General features: G+C 41.6%; 1 long non-coding RNA gene across 1 annotated transcript in view; it reads right to left on the reverse strand.

The window, feature by feature from the left end:
- LOC103887638 overlaps positions 1-13,111 on the reverse strand; it is a 154,652-nt gene that overhangs the window by 82,967 nt on the left and 58,574 nt on the right. The gene's annotated exons all lie outside the window — the stretch shown is intronic.

The following is a 13,111-nucleotide window of genomic DNA, read 5'->3' on the forward strand; positions in this document are numbered from 1 at the left end:
GGACTACAGCCACGTGCCACCACACCCAGCTGACTTTTGTACTTTTAGTAGAGATGGGGTTTCACCATGTTGGCCAGGCTGATCTCGAACTCCTGACCTCAAGTGATCTGCCCATCTCGGCCTCCCAAAATGCTGGGATTACCAGCAGTATCTATATTCCTTTTCAAAAATCCATTTGCCCATATGGATTTTCTCCACCCGCTTCCATACCACACCTGAGAACAAATCCCAGAGAAAAAGATAATTAAGCACCCTGTGTCTCACAGCTGCTCAGGTCTTCACTCCCAGGATGGAAGCAGTAGCCCATCCAGACAACAGACTGAAGGCACTGAGGCTTCAGCATCATCCACCCTGCAGACACTCCCCAGTAAGCTGTGGCAAAAGGCACACACAGGCAGGGCTCCTCACACCACATCTAACCACCTTCTCCTCTCTGCTCCCATTGTTTCAATATTTAGATTGTGTTAGGTAAAGATTTTGAAGAGGAAAACAGAGCCTGGGAGAAGAAGAACAAATACAGAATCTTGTGGCTGGGGTCCAAGTGTGCCCTCCAGCGCCGGAGAGGTAAAAGGGCTGTCCTTACATATTTACACGATTTTTCAGTTGTTACCAGTTCTTGCACACTTGATGTTTTGTTGCTCTGAGGCAAAGTTTTTATTCACTATCTGGTGATGAAATGTCTGTTTGTAGCAGCTCTGACCGTATTCAATTTCCCAGAGCTGGACTTAAACATTTTTTAAAATGCAGAGAAAGCACCTCAAAACTCCCTAGAGCTGTTGTTGCTGGTTTTCTGTTCTGATGGCTGTCACCTTAATGCAAGTCCTAATAAGCCAAGGCCTGAAGCTTGCCAGATGTCTCCTAATAAGCATGCCAACCTCTGGGCTGCCATGCACAATGCCTCGATAATAATCTTCCCAACCACTGCCTTTGTGGGGGTCCCTCTTTACACATACTCCCAGTCTCCTCAGCTAACTTATTTCACCTCCTACTTTCTGACTCCCACTGTCCTATTCCGTTATGCAGAACTTTCTTCCTGGCCATACTTCCTTCCTCTTCCAACCTCTCCATCATTGCACCTGCCATCCCCCTGCCTGTGACATGCTCCTGCCTCCCCATCTCTACTCCTCCATCAAACCACAATCCTTCTGCCTTTGAAACATAGCCTGGGGCTCATCTTTAATCACAAGCGAATTTTCTCTTTTCTGTACCTTAGACTGGAGTCTAAGAGCCTCAGAGCTCTAAGATTGCTCTGGAAGATCACGTGTTTGCCCCAGTAATTCTCCAGAGTACCTGCAAACACCTGCATTGGAATCACCTGGGAAATTGGCTAAAAGTGGGAATTCCTGGACCTCACCTCAGATTTATTGCATCAGAATCTTAGTAAAAAAAATCCTCAAATCCTTCATTTTAACAATCTCCCCAGATCATGTACACATTCACTTTGAGACCCACAGATGACTCCAAACTCATCGTTTGATAAATGGTTTTGTTCACTGAACATGGACTGTCTGTCAGGCATGTTACATGCATTAACTTATTTAATCCTCCTGATGTCCTTACAAAATGGGTGCTATTTTAAAATATTGCTTTTTACATTTTATGTAAAAGAAAACAGAGTCTTCTAGAAGTTAAGTAATTCACGCAGGAAGTGGTAGAGATAGGGCTCAAACCCAGGTATGGCTGGAACCCTGAAGAGTGCACTGATAGACTTGCAGGCTGCAAAATGAAGGGTGTTATAATCCTGGCATGACCAGCCCTGGTCACTGGAAGTTCACATTCCATTCTAATCCTATGCTACCAGAGGAGCATTGACAGGCTGACATTCAGCCAGGGAAGCAAGAGGCTGAAATCCTTTCAGTAGACACTGGGCCTGGATCACTCAGAAAAAGTAATAATGTCAACATACCTTCACAAGAGAACATTTTGGTCTTGTTTATTTCGGGGTCTTGCCCCTGCTCCCTATGTCTCTGGCTCAGTAGGACCAGCCGCAAGGAGACTAAAAACAAAGCATCACACCAAGCCCAGCATGTGTTTCTGTAAGGGTCTTCATGCCTGGTGGAAAGTGTTTGGGGATGATGAACAGTTTCATTGCCTCTTCAGTAAGGTCCCTTATTAGTAATTGCTTCTGAAAAAATAGCAGACTTGGGTTCACCTCAAGCAGCACTCAGGTGTGAGCCAGGATCCCAAGTGTAATTCAAATAGCTCAAAGGAAAGCAACTCTTCTGATGATATAAAGTCTCTTTGAAAATTATTAGCTAGACACACTGGTTCATGCCTGTAATCCCAGCACTTTGGGAGGCCAGGGTGGGTGGATCGTTTGAGCACAAGAGTACGAGACTAGCCTGGGCAACATGGCAAAACCCCGTCTCTTCAAAAAATCAGCTGGGTGTGATGGCACGTGCCTATAGTCCCAGCTACTTTGGAGGGTGAGGTGGGAGAATCACCTGAGGTCAGGAAATCAAAACTGTAGTGCACTGTGATCATGCCACTGCACTCCAGCCTGGGTGACAGAGTGAGACCCTGTATCAAAATTTAAAAAAAGAAAAGAAAACAAAATTATTGACATGCACAAGTTTTCTCCAGTGGCATTGTTTTCATCCAAGTTGATCCCCTACTTATAAATACCTTCTGACTAAAAAGCAGATGAAATAAAGGCAACTTGGTCATTGTTTTATCAATTTAGTGGGTGGATACAAAGATCACAAATAGTTGAATTAACTATCCACTTACATAAGTGGTTCAAGCCAACATGGTAAAGCCTTTTGCCTGCAATGGATTAAAACCTGAAAACAAGTCAAGATTAATTGGGAAGGACTTCAGGGCCCAGTCAGTCTTATTTTTGTTTGAAGAAGAGCAAAAATGAATTATGATGTTCCTATGTAGTTCTTCTTTGCCCACAAAGACTAGAAAGATGATATGCCTATCCCCTTGACCCATGTACTGCCATCACAAGATGGGCAGAGTGGGGTAGGGCACAGGCATTGGCCTGCAGGAGAACTCTGAACTGAGGGGAAAGGAAGCCCTAAATGGCAATTCGTTTCACCCTGGCATTTCTGAAGTTCAACCATACTAAGACTTTTTGTTCTTTTACATTCTTATGATCTCTTTTGTGAGTTTCATTTCCTTTGCTTATCTTTTTAAAATCAGTGAGTGTTGGCTTCTTTTTTCTATACATAGGTCTCCTGGGCAATTTCATCTGCTTACAGGACATTATTTACTCCAAGTTGATAGTGCTCAAATCTTTGTTTCTTGCACAAACCTGTCTTCTGAACTTCAGAACTGAAGGTCCAAATGCTTCACGGGTGTCCCTTCTGAAGATCTCAAAGTCCCTCACATTCACCACCTCCAACACTAAACTCTCTTTCCCCAAATCTGATCCTCTTCTCTGATTCCCACTATCACTGTAAGCCAAGAATCTGGACATCAAATCAACCCTCTCCCTTTTTTTATTGACCACATCCCGCAGCCCCAAATCAGACACAGACCGTCTCCTAAATCTTTCTCAGACTGGCCTTCCCCTTCTTTTTACCCCTTTAGTCCCTTCTCAACTCAGAACTCACTCTTCTCCAGCTAAATAATTTCACCAATCTTCTCTTTGATTCTCAGTCTCTAGTCTCTCATCCTTCAAACCATCCTCCACAAGGTCCTGGCCCCAGAGAAACCTTTCTCTTTTAATAAATATCATTAATGTGAAGTATACGGAGATTGTGGGAGATTCAGCTCATACCCAACTATATGGGTTGAAAAGTATGGCAGGCTGAATTATTGGCCCAATACTGCACCCTTACGTTATATGGCTTTGCAGTCTTTCCCTGGAAGCCAGTATAATCGCCATCCTTTGGCTTTGGGCTCAGCCACAGGAATTGTGCTGGCCAAGTGCATGAGGGTGGAGGTAATGGTGTGGCCATACAGAGCCTAACCTGAAAAGACCCCTCATTTTCACTTAGCTTCTTACACCTCTGTTGTCTTATGATGATGTCAAAGAAGGACAAGAGACATAGGGAGTACACCTGGACCCCATCCACATTCTGGAGCTGCCCACAGACAGGTGAATGAAGCAAATCTTTATTATTAAACACCATGAGTTTTGTGGTTGGTTATTAGCAGCAATAGGTGACTTTGTCAAAAACCAAACATCTCCCTCTTAATCTGCCTGTCCATATATATTTACACAGATATTTTTCTAGTGAAACATTTTTGTTTCTTTTTTACTTATTTTATTTTGGATCTCTTTCCATATCAGCAAAAACAAAAAAATTTAAAAAGGAAGCTTTCTGGATATCATGTGTGATAGTGAAAACCAGGCTTTGCACTGCACAAAAATGAAGCAAACTTTTCTCTATCAGTCAAAGTGTTTTTGATTATAAATAACTAATAACACCAAATCAAACTGACTTAAACAATTTGGAAGTTTGTTATCTCATATAACAGAGAAATAAATGACAGGGCAAGCTCCAGGTATGAGTGGTCCAACAGCTTCATGATGCGATCAAGGACCTAGGCACTTTCTCTCTCTTGACTCTGCCATCCTTAGGATTGGCTCCATTTAATAAAACAAAATGGCCACAGCAGATCCAAATATGACTTCAGATATGGCCATATCCACATGTCAACAAGGCTGGAGTACAGTGTCATGGTCATTTCTGCTGTGTCTTTTGTAAAGTGAAAATTTTTTCCCCCACAATTTCCCCAGAAGAGTTACATCTCAATGTCCAGGATCAGGTTATATGCCCGTTTCGAATTCACCATACCAGCACAAGGCTTAGCCCTGAGGCTGGAAACAATAAATTAACAAAACACAGGCCTGACCTCCAGGAGCTTATCCTCTAGTAAGATGACAATTTATCATATTACATTTTACAAGAGTATTTAGAATTTTTTATTTTATTATTATTATTATTTAGTATTTTAAATGAGTATCTAACTTGGGAGGAAGAAGAGGAAGAGAAGGCAGGGCTCGGTGGCTCATGTGCCTGTAATCCCAGCACTTTGGGAGGCTGAGGCAGATGGATCACTTGAAGTCAGGAGTTTGAGACCAGCCTGGCCAACATGACAAAGTATTTTTAGTCCCTACTAAAAATACAAAAATTAGCTTGGCATGGTGGTGTGTGCCTGTAGTCCCAACTACTCGGGAGGCTGAAGCAGGAGAATCACTTGAACCTGGGAGGCAGAGGTTGCAGTGAGCAGAGATCATGCTGCTGCACTCCAGCCTGGGTGACAGAGTGATACTCTGTCTCAAAAAAAAAGAAAAAGAGGAAGAGAAAGAGGAAAAGGAGCAGGAGAAGAAGAAAAAAAGAACAAGAAAAGAGAGGGACTAGAGTTAACACCACAGAAATAATTATTAATGGTGGAAATTCAAGCATCAAGAGATATTTTTCACAGTATTGACATAGCTGTGATTGTTTCCCAAGTTGATCTTCCTGGAAACTCTGGCTTCATCCTAGAATGAGATTTCTTACTATGCCTTAGGCCAAGGAAGAAAAGAGGAACATAGGTAGAGACTAGTGAGGGGGCAGGGGATAGAGAGGAGGAAAAATCCAGGCAGTTTACAGAAGAACATAGCCCAAAGGAGAACAGGAAATATTTGTTCTTCTTATCACCCAGAGAAAGTGGGCACAGAAAAATCTTTGGGATCCCAAGTAAAGACACTTAGCCTTGACTCCCAAGAGAAACTAACAGCCCCTCCTTGCAAAAGAAGAAAGAAAGAAAGAAAGAAAGAAAGAAAGAAAGAAAGAAAGAAAGAAAGAAAGAAAGAAAGAAAGAGAAAGAAAGAAAACTTCAAAATCATCTGAATCATGTGTCAGCATCTACAGGTGTCCTCTCATTCACCACTTGTATGCTCAGATCTGTACACAAATACAATCCAAGTAAGGAAAGAAACAATGCTGAGATGTTGGGTGAATCAAAAGGCCTGGACTTTAAACTAGATTCTTCTTCTAACCACCAGACCTTGGGCATGTCAGCTACTATTTATGAACCTCAGCTTCTTTTCTTCCCAATGCCGCAGTTCTTGTTTTCATTTTTTGTAAAAATCAATAAACTAGTGTAAGAGATAGAAAAAAAACAAATTATTTTTTCCTATTCTAATTCCCAGTATAGAATATTTCACCTCTGGTTGCCAAAATGTGTGGGAATTTCTACCCACCAACAACCAATTTTTCAGCAGATGCCAACTGGGTGTCCTATAATTCAGTTGAATTCTGACACTGTCACCTGGAGATAGCATCAGATCCCACAAGTTTAAAGCTCTGTCCTGCAAGATTGCCCCCAATTTCGCATGCCAATCACAAGCAGTAGGTCATCATCTATATTTCTGACTCACCATCTATAAATTAGAATTCCCATGACCCCCTCCTCGGGTTTCATTAATTTCTAGGATGGCTCACAGATCAAGGAAAACACATTTACCAGTTTATTATATTAATAAAGGATATAACAAAGGGGACAGATGAACAGCAAAATGTAATAGATGAATAAGACAAGGTATGTGGGAAGGGGCATGGAGCTTCCTTTCCCCCTCTGCGTATACCACCCTCCACATACATCTGTGTGTTCAGCAGTGAGGAAACTCTCTGAACCCTGTCTTTTTGTGCTTTTATAGAGGCTTCATTTCATAGCTTTGATTGATTAAATCATTGACCACTGGGGATCAGTGGAACCTCCTGAGAGGTGGGGGTGACGCTGAAAGTGCTAACCCTCTAATGACATGCTTAGTTCCTGTGGCAACCAGCCCTCATCCTGAGGTTCTCCAGGAGCCCACCAAGACCTTCCTCATTAGAACAAAAGATACTCCTCTCATTCAGGAAATTCCTAGGGATTTAGATGCTCTGTGTCAGATGCTTCTATCATTCAGGACATTGCAAAAGCCTTGGGTGCTCTGTGTCAGAAATTAGGGTCAAAGACCAAAGGTTAAAACAAAAGATTCTCCTAGCACCCTATTTACAAGGGTTTAGGAACTGGGGGCAGAGACCAAATATATATTTCTTATTATATAACAATATCACAGCTAGCATATATGAAATCTTCTTGTGAACACAGGTTGGTTAGGCCAGGAGTCAGTCACACTGACTCACTTCTATTCTGAGCCCCGAGTGTAACAGTACTTAATATCAAGGGCTTATCTCTGCCTTGAAGATGCCATCTGTTCTGCAGAACTGTAATCTCCCACACCTCTGTGGCGCCAGCATATCCATGGTGTACAGATACTGGGCATGGTTCACATCAGGGGAAATCTCTTGATATCACCATATGGGAAGTCCCTGAGGTCATTTGTTTCAGGAGGCACTGAAACACAGTGACAGTCTGGAAGAAAGGAATAAGATTTTATATTGTTTCCAAACGAATAGAATGACCCTGACATTGTCATAACTCAACACAGATTGAAATCTTTATTGCAGGCTGCCATCTTCTCCTAACTTGTCTCAAGTAATCTCTAGGAGTTTATCTTAAAAGGCCGGTTACTCTACATTGTTTCTCTCAATGATGCAGAAACTACAGAGAATCCATCATATTTTCTGAAAGGTAAATATTAACTTTATGCACATCCATATCATATTGGCCAATGTCCCCTTGTCTTTGATAGCAGGACTAAACTGACTTGCCTGAGAACCAAATTAGCTACCCAGAACACCATGCAGACATTCATACCGTTATCACCATCTCTCACATTGGTTGGAATGATCAAAACAATGTCAGAGATCTTCACAGAAAAGTTTCTACAAATCAGTATCAGCTTTCCATATTTCTATAGCTCTCACATATGACAAGTCCATTAAAAAGTTATCTTTTTATAGATAACTCCTCTAACATTTGTGATATCATAGGTTTGGGTTTATAAAACTAATACTTCATGATTTCGTCACTCTGGACGACTAGTTCTGCAGCTCAGAGTATAGGAGTTGTGAGCCCTGGTCCATGGCTGGCTGAATCATGGAGGACAGAGAAAATGTTTCCACTAAATTATGCTTTTAAAAACCTCCATTAGTGGTTTGCTGAGTTGTCCTTGGAGTATATACATGACAAGCTTCAATTTTTTCCCAAAGAATTTTCCCAATTATGTTATGTAAAATTCCTATTTCTTATCCAATAATGTTATTTTAGGAAAAGCGCGTAAGTCTCTAATCAAATTTAATTTTATATTCCATTCAAAACTTTCTTTTTGTTCCCATTGCAGATTAGACTTACAGGTTGAGAGGCTCAAAATGCCTCACATTTTATCCACCTCGCCCTCTTCCCTCTTCTGGGAACTAACTTCCTGAGTATTAGGGCAGGAAAGAGGAATGGAAAGTGAGTTGTGATGGTTGCATAAAAAATTATCCTGAAAACATAGTGATTTTAAACAGTAATAATTATATACTATCTTTCTCATCTCATGTGGGACAAGAATTCAGGAGCAGTTCAGCTGGGTGTTTCTGACTCAGCATCACTAAGAGGTGGCAGTCAGATGTTAACTTGAGCTGAAGTCATAACAAGGCTAGATTGGGGCTGGAGGATCTGCTTTTGAGGTGGCCCACTCACATGACTAGCATGTTAGTGCTGGTTGCTGGCAGGAGGCCTTAGTTTCTCTTTACATGGGCTACTTGAATGCCCTCACAGCATAGTATCTGGCTCTCCCCAAGGCAACCCATCCAAGAAACCAAAGTGGAAGCCAAGTGCGTTTCTGACATACTCTTCTAGCAGGTCTCATATTATTTCTTCCACAGTATTCTACTGGTCACATAGATGAGCCCTGTTTCATTGTGGAAAGGAACTACACAAGACCATGATCACTAGGAGGTGACCATTACTGCGCATTATCCTAGAGGCTGGCTACTATTATTGGAAAAGGCAAATGTCTTCTTAGTCATCTGAGAAAGGTCTTTCACTTGTCTTCTTGTTGATTTTCTCTTCTTATGCTAACATTCTCTAACCATTGGAGTCTTCTGTGTAGTAGGCAGTAAGGATGAGTATCTTGGAGAGTCCATCCACAGGTTCTCTGGATGGTCCTGTAAGGCCTCCCCCTGCCGAGCCTCCTACCCTCTTTCATGATTTCCTCAGTATCTCCCACAAGCAGGCAATGCCACAGTCTTTTGCTGTTGAGGTTCTTACACTCAGAAAGCATCCGTCTTGGGTGGGAATAGGAAACTGACCCAAGTTACCTCCTGTTGTGTTCACCCATCCTCGGCATGACAAGGGTCAGTACATAGGTACTCCACAGATGCCCCACATCTCTGACCCACTTTCTTTCTCCTGTTCTCTTTCTCCCTTCTCAGACAGGTACAGAGACATAAAGGCAAGCTGTCAAAATGGAGAACAAAAGTAATCCAGTTTTCCCTTCTTGAAAACACCTACTATTTACACACATGAGTCTCTTGGTGCTTCATCTCTTCCCTTGCGGGAAGGATAAGGAAAGTTGCCTCAGAATCCCACAGGAGTGGGATGGCACATTTCCTCTCTCTAGGCTTCTTTTATAGACAAAGAAGGCAATGGTGGTTAGCAGTAATGATACTGATTTGACCACCTTTTAATAAACAAACCCTACAAGAAGGTTTCCGACTCTAACTCTGGGCTGTTCATTTGCAGCTGTCTCTACAACGTGGGGGTACTTAGCATCCTTGCTTTTCCATTTTGGCCCTGGCTACAACTTAATGACTCCAGGAGAAGTTAAGCATAAATAATATTTAAATGGCCATGTAAAAAATCATATCCAATTACAATAAGATTTTCTTTGTACCTGATCTTCTCTTTCTCCTCCTGTGACGTTTTAGAATGCTCCTCTGATACTTGGACAAAGAAGTCTTTCTCTGCCAAACAGCCTTCTTTAGCAACTTAAACCAAATCAAGGACAGCAAGCAGGCTGCATCTCAGATATTAAATTCTATAATTGTCACTAGTTAATTGGAACACTGTACTAATGATCACGAGACTAACAGCAGGCCCAGTGAAAAGGTGAGTCTTGATCAATTAGCAATGTCAGCTAGGGGTGCAGGTGGAAGGAAAGAAGCAATGGTCATTCTGAGTATTTGATAGCCTTCATCTATACTCTTCTGATATTTCAATGAGAATTTCCCTATTTAGTTCATCTTTTGCTTCTGTAGAATTTTTATAAAATTTAGGGACCAGCATATGTGAGGTTCATTTTGTCCTGGAATAACCCCTATGTCTGTACCTATTCAATGACCACAGTTTTTGACTTTCAAAATTTTACCCCAAATTTATTTAGCTTTTATTTCAGACAACATTATATATTCTGCATATCTTTAGCCTGAAGCTGGGACCCAACTTAAATTTGATCAAGTCACAACAAGTTTCTAAAATGATGTGCCAATTATCTTGCACAAGCTTGTCAATTATGAAGCTTATAAATAATTCCTCCTAACCCAAAGCTTTATTTCACTTCAGCATCAGTCTGGAGTTTATTTCAGCATATCTCTGAGTTCCTCTTAAATGGCAAGTTTCCATAAATTTGAACCCCAGAGAAAATTCATTAGATTTTTTAAAAGATACAAATTTTATTTCAATAGGTTTTAAGCAATCCAGTAAAAGAGCTAAGGGACCAAAGTAGTGGGACAACAATTTAATTTGTAAGATGCTCCATATTTGAGGGAAACACTATCCTTTTGACCCTTCATGGTCTGAATCAGACAATAATTCTCCTTCCTTCATAAATAGGCATTTGTCAGCAACATAAAGATGCAAAAAATGATTGCATGTTTCCTCCCCATGTCTTACTTTCCCTTGTTTCTGGTGGAGAGGGGATCCTTGATGAGAGACAGTTAAGTGAGAGATACTAACACAGTAGAACAACTCATCAAGGTTAAGCAATGAGAGCATGTCAAGAGCAAGTCTTATTTGTTTTATAGCTGCTCCTCTCTGAAGACTCTGAATGACTAAAGACTACTCTGACAGACAGCCACAGATGAAACCATATGGCCATCTCTAAGATGGAGCCTGGACATCGGAGTTGGAAGGAGAGTGCACAGAAATGTAAAAAGAGGCAGAAAATATGAAAGGTGCAGACAAAAGGTGGGAAACGGCAACAGAAGGGACTGTCTGATATGCAGCAGTGGCAGATTCTTTAAAAGTTTATGGCTTGGGAGGCCAAAGTGGGTGGATCACAAGGTCAAGTGATCAAGACCAGCCTGGCCAACATGGTGAAACCCATGTCTCTACTAAAAATACAAACATTAGCTGGGCATGGTGGTGTGTGCCTGTAGTCCCAGCTACTCAGGAGGCTAAGGCAGGAGAATAGCTTGAACCCATAAGACTGAGGTTACAGTGAGCCAAGATCACACCACTGCACTCCAGCCTGGCAACAGTGACACTCCATCTCAAAAAAAAAAGTTTATGGCAACTTTACAGCAAAAGTTAAAACACACACACACATATGCACATACTGCTCCATTCTTCAGATTCTAAGTATGCTATCAACTTGTTGAAAGTATGATTCTCTTCTTTCAGTTAAGCACCTGTACCTGTTTGCTCTTCTAGATATTACAGACATAACTGAGGGGATTATACAGGAGCCACCATGCTAGTTTCCACGAGGCCTGAAGTTGACTTTGAAGGTACAACTTTGAATGGGATCTGGCTGTCTGTGGACTCCTCTTTTCTTAGAAGCAGCCCAATACCCTCAATATCCTCCCAATCTATTACCCATAGGCAAGGCCACAGCAAGCTCCTAAATCTCCCTCCCTGGCACCCACTTACACCATCCTCTTTCTCGTCCCTCAAGCTCTCAAATCTCCTACTTCAGTCTTGTCTAACCCAAGTGTTTATTCTTTTGCTTGGATCGGATCAAGCTTCATTGCTGGGCCCTTTGGATTTGATGTCTGGGAACATCCTTTGGTTCTCCAGCCATTACTTTGGTTTCTTGACTCAATTCTCCTTTCTTCTACCCTCAGCTGAGGGCCAGCTCTGCACTCAGGAACTCCAGCCTGGGCAGAATTCAAGGACTTTTTTGACAAGAAGACAAGTAAAGACACATTCCTGAATATTATACATTTCTGTATGTCTACATCTCCTGGGATAATATTTTGAGTGAAAGAAAGAAAGAAAGAAAAATGTAGTCAACTACTTATCCCTCCAGGTATCAGTCATGCACAGCATAGATGAAGTAGGTGAGTAGATTACTAGACTGATCTCTTTTCCCCCCACATGATTGACTTTTGGGAGTCATTCTTCTGAACAGTAACAGACTCTGTCAAAGACTATGTCTAAACAGCAGTGAATTAACAAGTTGGGAAATGAACCCATCAGCTGAAGCCTGGTCTTTGTCTTGCCAGATCAATCAGTTTATTGTTTTCCACTAAGTTAACTGAGCTGGCTGCTTTTGACAATAAGAAGGCATGCTTGAAAGTAACTTGGCTTTGTTCAGTGAAATGATGAGTTTATTAGAAAACAAGCAGCAGATCACGAGCTCAGGAGATCGAGACCATCCTGGCTAACACGGTGAAACCCCGTCTCTACTAAAAATACAAAAAATTAGCTGGGCGTGGTGGCAAGCACCTGCAGTCCCATAGGAGACTGAGGCAGGAGAATGGTGTGAACCTGGGAGGTGGAGCTTGCAGTGAGCGGAGATCGGGCCACTGCACTCCAGCCTGGGCTACAGAGCGAGACTCCGTCTCAACAAAAAAAAAAAAAAGAAAAGAAAAGAAAAAAGAAAACAAGCTCTGAAAAGAAGAAAAAGCAGCATAGATTTGAAACCCATCCTCCCCCAAAAGTAGCTCCGTATGCCTTATGTAGGAATGGGTACAATCTTGGTGTTCAGACAGAACATGGTGAAGTTTTTCAGGTGATATAAGAAAACCGTAATAACTTAACTCGTGACAGGGCAGAGATCATCATAGATATCCTTAATTAATACCAATCTAATGCTGAGTCATTTGAGGGCATCAATTACTCATAATAGGAAGAAGTCCGAGAATTGTAACCAATCATCGATCGGTTTGCTGAGCATTTTCTCCGTAAAAAACACTCATTTGCTGAGCGTTTTCTCCCTAATCAGAACAATAATAGGAGTTCCTATGAGAAAGGAAAGACCCAAACCCTGATCTCAAATGGCCTGCAATTTCTTAAGCTATGACAGGCAAGATGAAATATTATTAGGGAGGAATACAGGATTATATAGACC

This window comes from Papio anubis, chromosome 11 (assembly GCF_008728515.1).
Source record: "Papio anubis isolate 15944 chromosome 11, Panubis1.0, whole genome shotgun sequence".
Taxonomy (NCBI): Eukaryota; Metazoa; Chordata; class Mammalia; order Primates; family Cercopithecidae; genus Papio; species Papio anubis.